Source organism: Somniosus microcephalus, chromosome 24, assembly GCF_052327205.1.
Source record: "Somniosus microcephalus isolate GS21.2 chromosome 24, FLI_Smic_1.0, whole genome shotgun sequence".
Lineage (NCBI taxonomy): Eukaryota > Metazoa > Chordata > Chondrichthyes > Squaliformes > Somniosidae > Somniosus > Somniosus microcephalus.
In genome coordinates this window covers 46,980,120-46,992,241 of record NC_141010.1, presented here as the reverse complement: position 1 = coordinate 46,992,241, position 12,122 = coordinate 46,980,120, and the positions used below count along the sequence as shown (strand labels likewise).

General features: G+C 42.1%; 1 long non-coding RNA gene across 1 annotated transcript; it reads left to right on the top strand.

The window, feature by feature from the left end:
- Window positions 1–297: 297 nt before the first annotated feature.
- LOC147101472 (uncharacterized) lies at window positions 298–8,299 on the top strand. The gene is made up of 3 exons (XR_015073479.1): window positions 298–540; window positions 742–836; window positions 7,190–8,299. It is a non-coding gene; the product is annotated as an uncharacterized LOC147101472 (long non-coding RNA).
- Window positions 8,300–12,122: the final 3,823 nt, after the last annotated feature.

Below are 12,122 nucleotides of genomic sequence, written 5' to 3'. Positions count from 1 at the left end.
AAGAATGAAAACAATTCTGTTAAAGGTCCATCTCGTTTCTCTTTATCTGCATGAATACTGAAATAGCTTTGTACAGAGTTGACTAGCTAACTTTTATACATGATCATATTGAACTTGTGTTCTTCACTGTATAAATATGATAATCAGACATGAGTGAGCAAATCATTTTTTGGTAACAAGATTCAAACAAAACCTCCTGACAGAATATAATTAACTAACTTTGTCTGAAGACATTTCTGTCCTGCTGACCTTTTGATTGTCCTTGTTTAAACTCTTAATTGGTTTAAGGTGATACAATACCATTACACGTGATCTATGGAACGCTTGCTTGTTTGAGTGTATAAATATGCTGCATTCGCTGATGTCCTTTAGAGATGTTGGCCTAGCCTTTGTCCAGGCAGCTCTCTCCTTGTATACACTTGTATGCAAGTGAAATAAAGCGTTGCTTATCTGACGGTACAGTTTGTTTCAGAGTCTTACTCGGAGTCGAGACTTCAACAGTATTTCTTGGAGGTTCCACCGAGATCGCTTGCTGTACCGGTGAGTAAACAGACGAAGACACGGTATCTTTCTGGGAACGAATCCTAACTGGCCAGTTATAACTGGCATTAGCCACCAAAGGGATTCCCTCTCAGTCTGAAAACTAGTGTGTTCTGTTTGCTATCGGCTACAGTACTGCGATCAGTTGAGACTTATTTTCCAGGGTTGAGTTGTCATTTTTGTAATTATTTCTTCTTTCAGTCTATCAGAAAAGGAGACGATTTCGGAAACCTGAGCCCTGAAATAGACCGTCCAGATAAGACACAGTAAAGTCGGGTGATCCCGGACTAAGAAAGGTACCAAGGGTAAAAGGAAAAGTGCTAGAAGTTTGATACTGCAGTGGGGGTGGGTCCCCCGGAGATTAAGTTGAGACTATAGTAGGGGGTGGGTCCCCTGGAGATTAAGAAGCCGGAGAGAGAGTCTTGCGGCAGAAGGCAGGAGACCTTCAGAGATTTCATTATAAAGTATAAGGACTCAGTTCTGCAGTGGCGAATAACACAGACTGAGAATTGTCTATTGTTCAGTATATAGTATAAGATTTTAATGAGTTACCTAATTTGTTTACCTGTGTGGTCTGTCGCGTTAGTTATTATTAGTCTTGTTATTGTTAGTATGTGTTTCTTTTCATCTCTTACAGCAACTTGGTTGCAAAATCACAAAGGGGAAACGGGTTATTGCGATCCAGAGAAATTACGCCTAGTTGAGACTAACCAACAGGAAAGTCCCAATTAAGTAAAAAAAAAAGGGTGCCAAATCTGGTGAAATCCCAAAGAAAGGCACCCCTGCTTGTTATATTTTTCAAAACTGCGGTCAAGTTTCAATCAATGACCTGCCAAGGTGGTCCAGAGGGACCCGAAATGGGAAATACCCATTTCCACCAGATGGCACCTTTAACATAGACAGAATTACCTGTCTCGAGGAATGCCTCATAAAAACAAAGGGACCCAACTAGAGAAGGAAACAAAAAAGAAGTAAATTGGTCAGCCTTCTCAGATTGGAAAAAGGAAGCAGAGAGGCAACGCGAACGAAGTATAGAAGTTAGTAAACATAATAAAAAGAGGGATGAGATTAATCAGGAACAGAATAAACAACAAAAAGTTAAACAAATCAGGGTTGGCGGGGTCCACAAAATTTATCTGGAAACAGAAATACCCAAGCCCAGGTTCACACTCGTCCACAGACTAATTGGACAACTAGCAATCCCTGGGGAAATCAAAGTGGCCCAAACGAACAGTTCGGACAAAATCCAAATTGTTCAGCATGACGTTACTTAGAGCCCACCCCAGACATTGCCCAGGAACAACAGGCTGTGGTACAATTGCCTGCAGTATCATTAAATTCTAAAGAAGAGCCATTTATAAATTTAAATATGAATGGAACACAAGTTCCATTTTTGGTAGACACTGGAGCAACTAATTCGGTCTTGACTAAACAATATGCAGTAGGAGCACCTTGTACCAATCAGAGTGTCAAGTGTGTAGGACTTTCAGGAACAACCCAGACTATGGTATGGCCCACTCCATTGGATGTACAGATGAAAGACTTTCATGAACAGCATGCATTCTTATTATCTGAAGACGTTCCCATCAACTTATTAGGAAGAGATTTGTTGTGTAAAATGAAAGCAGTGATATCATGTATGGAAAAAGGACTGAAGGTACATGTTCCAACTGACAGATGTGGGATGTACCCATTGCAGGTCCACAATTCTCCTATTTTGTATTGTTGGACTAATCATGATGACAACCTCAGTAAACAATTACTGATGGCTGTGGGAGCATTGCAGTATGTCACAAGATCAGTATCAGAATACCAGAAGCAGTTTAATTTGGGACATTGGCATGATAAATTGCACTGTACAGCCTATTATGACAAAACGGGAGAAGATCTAGAAGTGGCAATTAATTACAAGCCCTTTCTGCATCAGAAATATTCATTTAAAATCCGAAGAATTTTAATTGGGCAAGAAGGAATAGCGTCACCAATCTTGTTGACCCAAACAGCATGGGAATTATTCAGGGTAAAAGACTCTAAGCCAGACTGTACACTAGCAGTGGCACATGAATTCAAATCTTCTGATCTAGGACAGATGGTCCTACGCCTATCAAAAGCTGCAGTTCAACAGGAGTGGAGAATAAGTCAGGGTTGGTTCAAGACCTAAGAGCAGTTAACGGTGCCTACCCGGTGGTCCCAAACCCAGCCACTATCCTGACCAGTATACCTCCTAATTCAAGGTATTATACGGTCATTGATCTCTGCTCAGCCTTCTTCAGCATTCCTATTCACCAAGATTCCCAGTTCCTGTTTGCCTTCACATTCAAAGGAACCCAATACACATGGACCAGGCTGCCACAAGGCTATACAGAAAGCTCAACTATCTTTTCGCAGTGCCTCAAACATGATTTACAGGACATTGTCTTAACCGATGGGTCAACCCTCATACAGTATGTAGACGACCTGCTAATTGCATCACCTACCCAAGAGGCATTGTGAATCAGTGACTCAGCTTATTACTAAGCCTCGTATAGACATTGTAGAAACTCCTCTGGACAATAGCGATTTTATATTTTATGTGGATGGATCAGCCCTCAGAGACGAAAAGGGCTCGCCAAAAAGTGCATATGCCATTCCCAATGATCATTCAATTATCGAAGCATGTTCACTACCATCTTTCTTTTCAGCACAACAAGCAGAACTGTTTGCCCTTACAAGAGCATATATTTTAGCTACAGGAAAATCAGTGAATATTTATACTGACTCTCGGTATGCATTTGGAGTCACTCATGATTATGGTCAAATTTGGAAACTTAGAGGATTCCTGACTTCATCAGGATCTACAGTTAAAAATGCTGAACAAATTGATAACCTTTTAAAGGCTCTCCAGTGTCCTACAAAAATTGCTGTTGTTAAATGCAAAGCACATACAGGCAATCAAGACCAGGCTTCTTTGGGCAATGAACATATACACTCACAATAAAGAAGGCATAAACCGGGCAGTAAATAACCTAAACAATATTTTTGATAATTTGGCAACAAGTGCAAACTTGAAAGCTCGCAAGAACAAACCCAAAACAAAAAACTATGAAAAATGGTTTGACCCAGATTGCCATAACATGAGGAAAAAACTTAGAAAAATATCAAACCAAAAACACAGACATCCAGAAAACGAGGAATTACGCCTTATTGTCAGACACTAACACAATACAGAAACACACTCAGAACCAAAAAAGAGCAATATATTAAGAATACACTCAGCTCCATGGAGGAATCCATTGATTCCAATTGTTTCTGGGACAACTTGAATACACTACACAAAAAACAACACGACGAATTGGCCATTCAAAATGGGGACACATGGGAAAACCACTTTGAAAAATTATACCAGAAAAACACACTAAGGCCAGAGCAACACCAAATATGCAAAAAACGGAAAAGCTAGAAATGGCCATAAAAGATAACCAAAACCCGCTAGACTCCATAATAACAGCAAAAGAACTTTTTGAAAAACTCAAGGACCTGCGACCAGGAAAAGCTTGCGGGACAGACGGCATACTAAACGAGATGATTAAACACACAGACGACAAAATGAAACTGGCTATCCTAAAACTCTTCAACTTGGTTCTGAGTGTCGGTTACTTCCCTGATATCTGGAACAAAGGACTCATAACGCCCATATACAAAAGTGGGGACAAAGTCGACCCAAATAACTATCGAGGCATCTGTGTAAACAGTAACCTGGGGAAGGTATTCTGTAGCATCATAAACAAAAGACTTATAAACTTCCTTGAGGAGCACAATGCCTTGAGTAAAAGCCAAATTGGATTCCTGCCAAACTATAGAACATCAGATCATATCTTCACCCTACAGACCCTAATTGACAAACACGTTCACCATAACAAAAGCAAAATCTACGCATGCTTTATAGATTTCCAGAAGGCTTTCGACTCCATCTGGCATGACGGTTTATTCCTGAAACTTATCGAAAGCGGGGTAGGGGGAAAAACATATGATGTAATTAAATCAATGTATACAAACAACAAATGTGCAGTTAAAATTGGAGACAAACAAACAAAATACTTCCCACAGGGGCGGGGGGTGACGCAGGGCTCGCCAATCTCACCGACACTCTTTAATATTTACATAAATGAATTGGCAAAACTACTTGAACAATCTACAGCACCCGGCCTCACCCTATATGAATCCAAGGTTAAATTCCTCCTCTATGCAGACGACCTGGTTCTGCTGTCACCAACTAAGGAGGGTCTACAGCAGAACCTGGATCTGCTGGAGTCGTACTGCCAGACTTGGGCCCTGACAATAAATCCCCAAAAAACCAAAGTCCTTGTGTTCCAGCAAAGATCCAGACATCAGGGACCCAAAATAAATTTCACACTAGGAACAACCAAAATTGAACAAACCACTAACTACACATACTTGGGCTTAAAAATCAGTTCTACGGGAAACTTCAAACTGGCTGTGAATGAACTGAAAGAGAAAGCAAGAAGGGCTTTCTATGCCATTAAAAAATCAATCCAAATAGAAATCCCAATTAGCATTTGGCTAAAAATTTTCAAATCAGTAATTGAACCAATTGCACTCTATGGCAGTGAGGTATGGGGACCGCTAACACAACAAGAATTTGCAAAATGGGACAAACACCCAATTGAGATCCTACATGCAGAATTCTGTAAAAGTATCCTCCGGACTCAAAGGAAAACAGTAAACAATGCATGCAGGGCGGAACTAGGCCAATATCCATTAATAATCACTATCCAAAAAAGAGCCACCAAATTTTGGAATCACCTACAAATGAGCAACCCCCAATGCTATCACTACGACGCCCTGAAATGCCAAGAGCTGACCATAAAGAAGAATACCCTCAGTCAACTAGTCCTGGGACTCAGTGAAGTAACTACTAACACTACTAACAATAACCAGCCCCAGGACAGTGACAGCGTAACACAAAGAATTCGACCCAACACAATCGTCGCTAAGCAAAAGGAAAAATATCTGACATATTGGGCAGAAACAACAAAAACCCAAAGCAAACTCAATTGCTACTTGGCCTTAAACAGACAATACAACATAGCTGATTACCTGACCATGGTAAAGGACAGCAAACTGAGAAAAATCCTGACAATGTACAGACTTAGTGAACATAGCCTGGCGATCGAAAAAGGTAGACACAAGCAGACCCGGCTACCAAGAGAGGACAGGATATGCTCTCACTGCAGTCAGGGAATGGTGGAGACAGAGATGCACTTCCTCACAGCTTGTAGAAAATATCAGGGCATAAGGGAGAATTTCTACCCAAAATTTACAAAAATATGCCCGGAATTCAGAAAATTGAATGACGACCAAAAACTCCCATACCTACTAGGGGAAGAGAGAAGTTGCATAACACTAGCGGCACACTATGTTACAGCTTGCCATAAACAGAGGGACAACCACTAAAGATAAGATAAGAATATATATCAATTATATGAAAGTATATTTATACACTCAGGGATATATCTGTTTATACACTGTATGGATAGATCTGTATTTTTGTGAACAAACATGAACGTTTTCCGATGCTTTGGCAACATAAGATGTAACTTGTCATGCCAATAAAGCGATTTGAATTGAATTGAAATTGAATTGATAGGGCGGATCAAGCAGCTAAGGCTGCTGCTCTATCTGATACAGGGTCACAAGTGTCTGCATATGTTCTTAGAAATCAAGATCCAGACAATCCCCCACCCACAATTGATGACGTTTTGGCCTATCAATTACAGGCCAGTCCGGACGAAGTGTTAGCTTGGGTGAATGATTCTTGTTTTAAAACACCTGAAGGAGTATGGGTCTACCATGACGGCCGCATGGTGGCTCCCAAGTCAATACTCCCATGGATTGCCCGATGTGTCCACATGTTCACATGCAGGCAAAGGGGGGATGGCAGACTATATCACACAAACTTGGTATTCACCAGGCATTGACAATTACAAAACAAATTAGTGAACAATGCATTACCTGCCAAACAATGAACCCAGGTAAAACGGAAAAGGTACAGGCTGCCTCCCACCCAAATCCAACAGGACCCTTTGTACATTTACAGATGGATTTTATTGAATTACCGGTATGTTTAGGATTTAAGTATGTATTAGTTATTGTAGATGTGTTTTCACGATGGATTGAAGCCTTTTCATGTAAAAAAGAATGATGCAGTTACTGTTGCTAAATGTTTATTAAAAGAAATTGTACCACGATTTGGTATACCCGCACAACTTTCAAGTGACAATGGATCACATTTTACTGGAACAGTTGTGCTAGAAATGTGTAAGGCTTTACAGATCAACCAACACTTCCACTGCAGCTGTCATCCACAGTCAGCGGGACTGGTAGAAAGATATAATGGTATGCTGAAAAACAAACTTTCCAAACTCTGCAGCGAGACGGGACTTAAATGGGTCGAACTGTTACCCTTGGCATTGATGGTAATGCGATCAGCAACAAACAGAACAACAGGACTGTCACCACATGAAGTCGTCATGGGACGACCTCAGAGACTGCCATTTTCTGCACCCTTCACTGCCAAGCAGATGGACATTCACAAGATGGATGAACATATGTTGAATTATTGCATTGCCTTAACTAAGTGTATTTCCAGTTTCCACCAACAGGTCAAGCAAGCCCAGGGTGAACCAGTTGAAGGAAGGTGCCATAACCCAGAACCAGGAGACAACGTATACGTGAAAGTATTCAAGAGAAAGAACGGTCTCCAACCCAGATTCGAAGGTCCGTACCAAGTACTCCTAGCAACTAATAGTGCTGTAAAGGTGAAAGAGAGACCAACATGGATCCACGCCTCCCACTGCAACAGAGCTCCAGAAAACAAAGACAAGGAATCACCAACCTCATCAGTAAATGGAACTGGACATTAGGACTATGTTTCCTTGGGATACTTATAATACCTGCAATGCCCGAATTGTATATAAATACATTTTTGTATATGGCATACACGTACGCAACAACGGTAAGCGCTTCCAGCTGTTGGGCTTGTGCCCATGTTCCCATACATAGTAAAGGGGGAATTCCATTAAGACCTATCCCCTTCAATGAGTCAGAGACGATGGAATGGATTTTACGCCAAAATGGGAGTATTACCAAGTATGAGTTAAATGGCCCCAAAAAAAAGATTATAGTAGATGAAGACTGGCAAAGGCATTGGACCTCGGCAGGGTACGATTTGGACACCCTCAAAGGATGGTATCAACCTAAGTATGACCGTGCTAGACAGCTCCCCTCCCTGGTCCTCACCAATACATCTGGGATAGGGAGACCAGTAAGCTCATGGTGCCTGGATAAGAGTAAGAGTAGAGGACCAAGCGTTGGCCACAGTTATTATGCAGAACCAGTTAAAGTAATGATGCAGGTACAGATCAAGGACCTATTTGATGGAGAAGGAAAGATTAAATGCAATCTTGCTAGACTAGGTTGTCCTTGATAAGGACAAAAGGAGGGAATATGGAAATATGATTTTGCCCTTACTAGTGCATGATGGGATACTTGACATCTAATGTATTTTTGTACCATTGCCTGTGGACTAAAACCGAGTCAGCAGCAACTAACGTAATCTTCTGACCTATTGCAATTAAGTTAATCACAACCTGCCAGAACAATACATTGCAGAACTATTGGGTAACCGCACTGCTAATGACATCTGGCCAAAGAATGAAAACAATTCTGTTAAAGGTCAATCTCATTTCTCTTTATCTGTATGAATACTGAAATAGCTTTGTACAGAGATTGACTAGCTAACTTTTATACATGATCATATTGAACTTGTGTTCTTCACTGTATAAATATGATAATCAGACATGAGTGAGCAAATCGTTTTTGGTAACAAGATTCAAACAAAACCTCCTGACAGAATATAATTAACTAACTTTTTCTGAAGACATTTCTGTCCTGCTGACCTTTTGATTGTCCTTGTTTAAACTCTTAATTGGTTTAAGATGATACAATACCATTACACGTGATCTATGGAACGCTTGCTTGTTTGAGTGTATAAATATGCTGCATTCGCTGATGTCCTTTAGAGATGTTGGCCTAGCCTTTGTCCAGGCAGCTCTCTCCTTGTATACACTTGTATGCAAGTGAAATAAAGCGTTGCTTATCTGACGGTACAGTTTGTTTCAGAGTCTTACTCGGAGTCGAGACTTCGACATTAGTTACACTTCTCATTTGGCTGTACTTAAAGATTAAACTATTTCATTTTATAAGAACTTAAGAAATAAGAGCAGGAGTAGGCCATTCAGCCCCTCGAGCCTGCCCCGCCAGTCAATAAGATCATGGCCTGATCTTGGCCTCAACTCCACTTTCCCGCCCGCTCCCCATAACCCTTGACTCCCCTGTAGCTCAAATATATGTCTACCTCCACCTTTAATATGACTCCGCCTCCACAGCTCTCTGGGGTAGAGAATTCCAAAGATTCACGACCCTCTGAGAGAAGAAATTCCTCCTCATTAAATGGGCGACGCCTTATCCTGAAACTATGCCTCCTAGTTCTAGATTTCCCCACGAGGGGAAACACCCTCTCAGCATCTACCCTGTCAAGCCCCCTCAGAATCTTACATGTTTCAATAAGATCACCTCTCATTCTTCTAAACTCCAATGAGTATAGGCCCAACCTGCTCAACCTTTCTTTATAAGACAACCCCTTCATCTCTGGAATTAACCTAGTGAACCTTCTCTGAACTGCCTCCAATGCAAGTATATCCCTTCTTAAATAAGGAGACCAAAGCTGCAGGCAGTACTCCAGGTGTGGGCTCACCAGCGCTCTGTACAGTTGTAGCAAAACTTCCCTACTTTTATACTCCATCCCCCTTGCAATAAAGGCCAACATTCCATTTGCCTTCCTAATTACTTGCTCTACCTGCATGCTAACTTTTTTGTGTTTCATGTACAAGGACCCCAGATCCCTCTGTACCGCAGCATTATGTAATCTCTCTCCATTTAAATAATCATTTGCTTTTTTATTTTTCCTACCAAAGTGGATAGCCTCACATTTCCCACATTATACTCCATCTGCCAAATTTTTGCCCACTCACTTAACCTATCTGTATCCCTTTGCAGACCCTTTGGGCTGGATGTTGTCAGTGGGGATGCATTGGGGGCGGGACTGCTGGTTGTCGGGTTTCAGTCCCGCCCCAACGATGTCCGGCCAACCCATGCTATTTTCCCTTGATTGACCTTGTTAAGCCCGCCCTGCCTAACAGGCAGCTAATTGGCTCTAATCCCCTTCCCGCCTCAAGGAGACGGGCCCCTGCGTGAGTCAAGGACACACCTCCCGGGAAGATGGCGCGGAGGTGGGTTGGGAGCGGTTTCGGTACCCGCTCCCAGTTTCTGCCATTTTCCTGGTAGTCCCACCTCCATACCCGCCTCCCCAGGGCTGGGAAAATTCCCCCCTAAGTGTCCTCCTCACAACTTGCTTTCCCATCTATCTTTGTATCATCAGCAAATTTGGCTATAGTACACACGGTCCCTTCATCCAAGTCATTAATATAGATTGTAAATAGTTGAGGCCCCAGCACTGATCCCTGCGGCACCCCACTAGTTACAGTTTGCCAACCAGAAAATAACCCATTTATCCCGACTCTTTGTTTTCTGTTAGTTAGCCAATCCTCTATCCATGCTAATATATTACCCCCAACCTCATGAGCTCTTATCTTCTGTAGTAACCTTTTATGTGGCACCTTATCGAATGCCTTCTGGAAATCCAAATACACTACATCTACTGGTTCCCCTTTATCCACCCTGCTCGTTACATCCTCAAAGAACTCTAGTAAATTTGGCAAACACGATTTCCCTTTCATAAAACCATGCTGACTCTGCTTGATTGTATTATGATTTTCTAAATGTCCTGTTATTACTTCCTTAATAATGGATTCCAGCATTTTCCCAATGACAGATGTTAGGCTAACTGGCCTATAGTTTCCTGCTTTTTGCCTCGCTCCTTTCTTGAGTAGGGGCGTTACATTTGTGGTTTTCCAATCCGCCGGGACCTCCCCAGAATCCAGGGAATTTTGGTAGATTGCATCCACTATCCCTGCAGCCACTTCTTTTAAGACCCTAGGATGTAGGCCATCAGGTCCAGGGAACTTGTCAGCCTTTAGTCCCATTCGTTTGCCTCGTACTTTTTTCTCTAGTGATAGTCATTGTTTTAAGTTCCTCCCTCCCTATAGCCCCTTGATTGTCAATTATTATTGGGATGCTTTTAGTGTCTTCTGCTATGAAGGCCGATACAAAATATTTGTTCAAATCTCTGCCATTTCCCTTTTTCCCATTATTAATTCCCCAGTCCCATCCGCTAAGGTACCAATGTTTACTTTAGCTACTCTCTTCCCTTTTATATACCTGTAGAAGCTCTTACTGTCTGTTTTTATTTTTTTGCTAGTTTACTTTCATAATCTATCTTCTCCCTCTTTATTATATTTTTAGTCATCCTTTGCTGGTTTCTAAAATTTTCCCAATCCTCCGGCCTACCACTAATCTTTGCAACATTGTATGCCTATTTTCAGCTATCCAAAGATCTCACATCATAAATTTAGTAGACTAACGTAATTGTTAACCATAGAAATCCACTAGTGTAAGTGGCTGAAACAAATTCAACGAGGTACCGGATCCACATTCACAGGGTTGGCTCACACTCCACACTCTAGCCAATTCCAGATCATCTAGACAATGGTGGGTTTCAAAGCTGTGGCACATCTAAGGGAGGGGTTCAGATGGTAGCCATTCCGAGCTTATGGCTTGACTGGACCCGACAATGTATTACGGCCTGTAATAAGTGCCTATTTATTCTACATTGTTGATGACAGTAGTTGAGGGGTTAATATGCTGCATTGACCAGAAACTTAACTGGACCAGCCACATAAATACTGTGGCAACAAGAGCAGGTCAGAGGCTTTGGTGAGTGGCGAGTGTCTCACCTCCTGACTCCCCAAAGCCTTTCTACCATCTACAAGGCACAAGTCAGGAGCGTGATAGAACTTGCCTGGATGAGTTCAGCTCCAACAACACTCAAGAAGCTCGGCACCATCCAGGACAAAGCAGCCCGCTTGATTGGCACCCCATCCACCACCTTAAACATTCACTCCCTCCACCACCGACGTAACGTGGCTGCAGTGTGTACCATCTACAAGACGCACTGCAGCAACTCGCCAAGACTTCTTCGGCAGCACCTCCCAAACCCGCAACCTCTTCCACCTAGAAGGACAAGGGCAGCAGACGCATGGGAACACCGCCACCTCCAAGTCACACTCCATCCTGACTTAGAAGTATATCGCCGATCCTTCATCGTCATTGGGTCAAAATCCTGGAACTCCCTCCCTAACAGCACTGTGGGAGTACCTTCACCACACGAACTGCAGTGGTTCAGAAAGGCAGTTCACCACCGCCTCCTCAAGGGCAATTAGGGATGGGCAATAAATGCTGGCCTTGCCAGCGACGCCCACATCCCATAAAAACGAATAAAAAATGTTTTTTTTTAAATAACACATTTATTAGCAATTAAAATCGAAAGTACATCAAACCCAGTC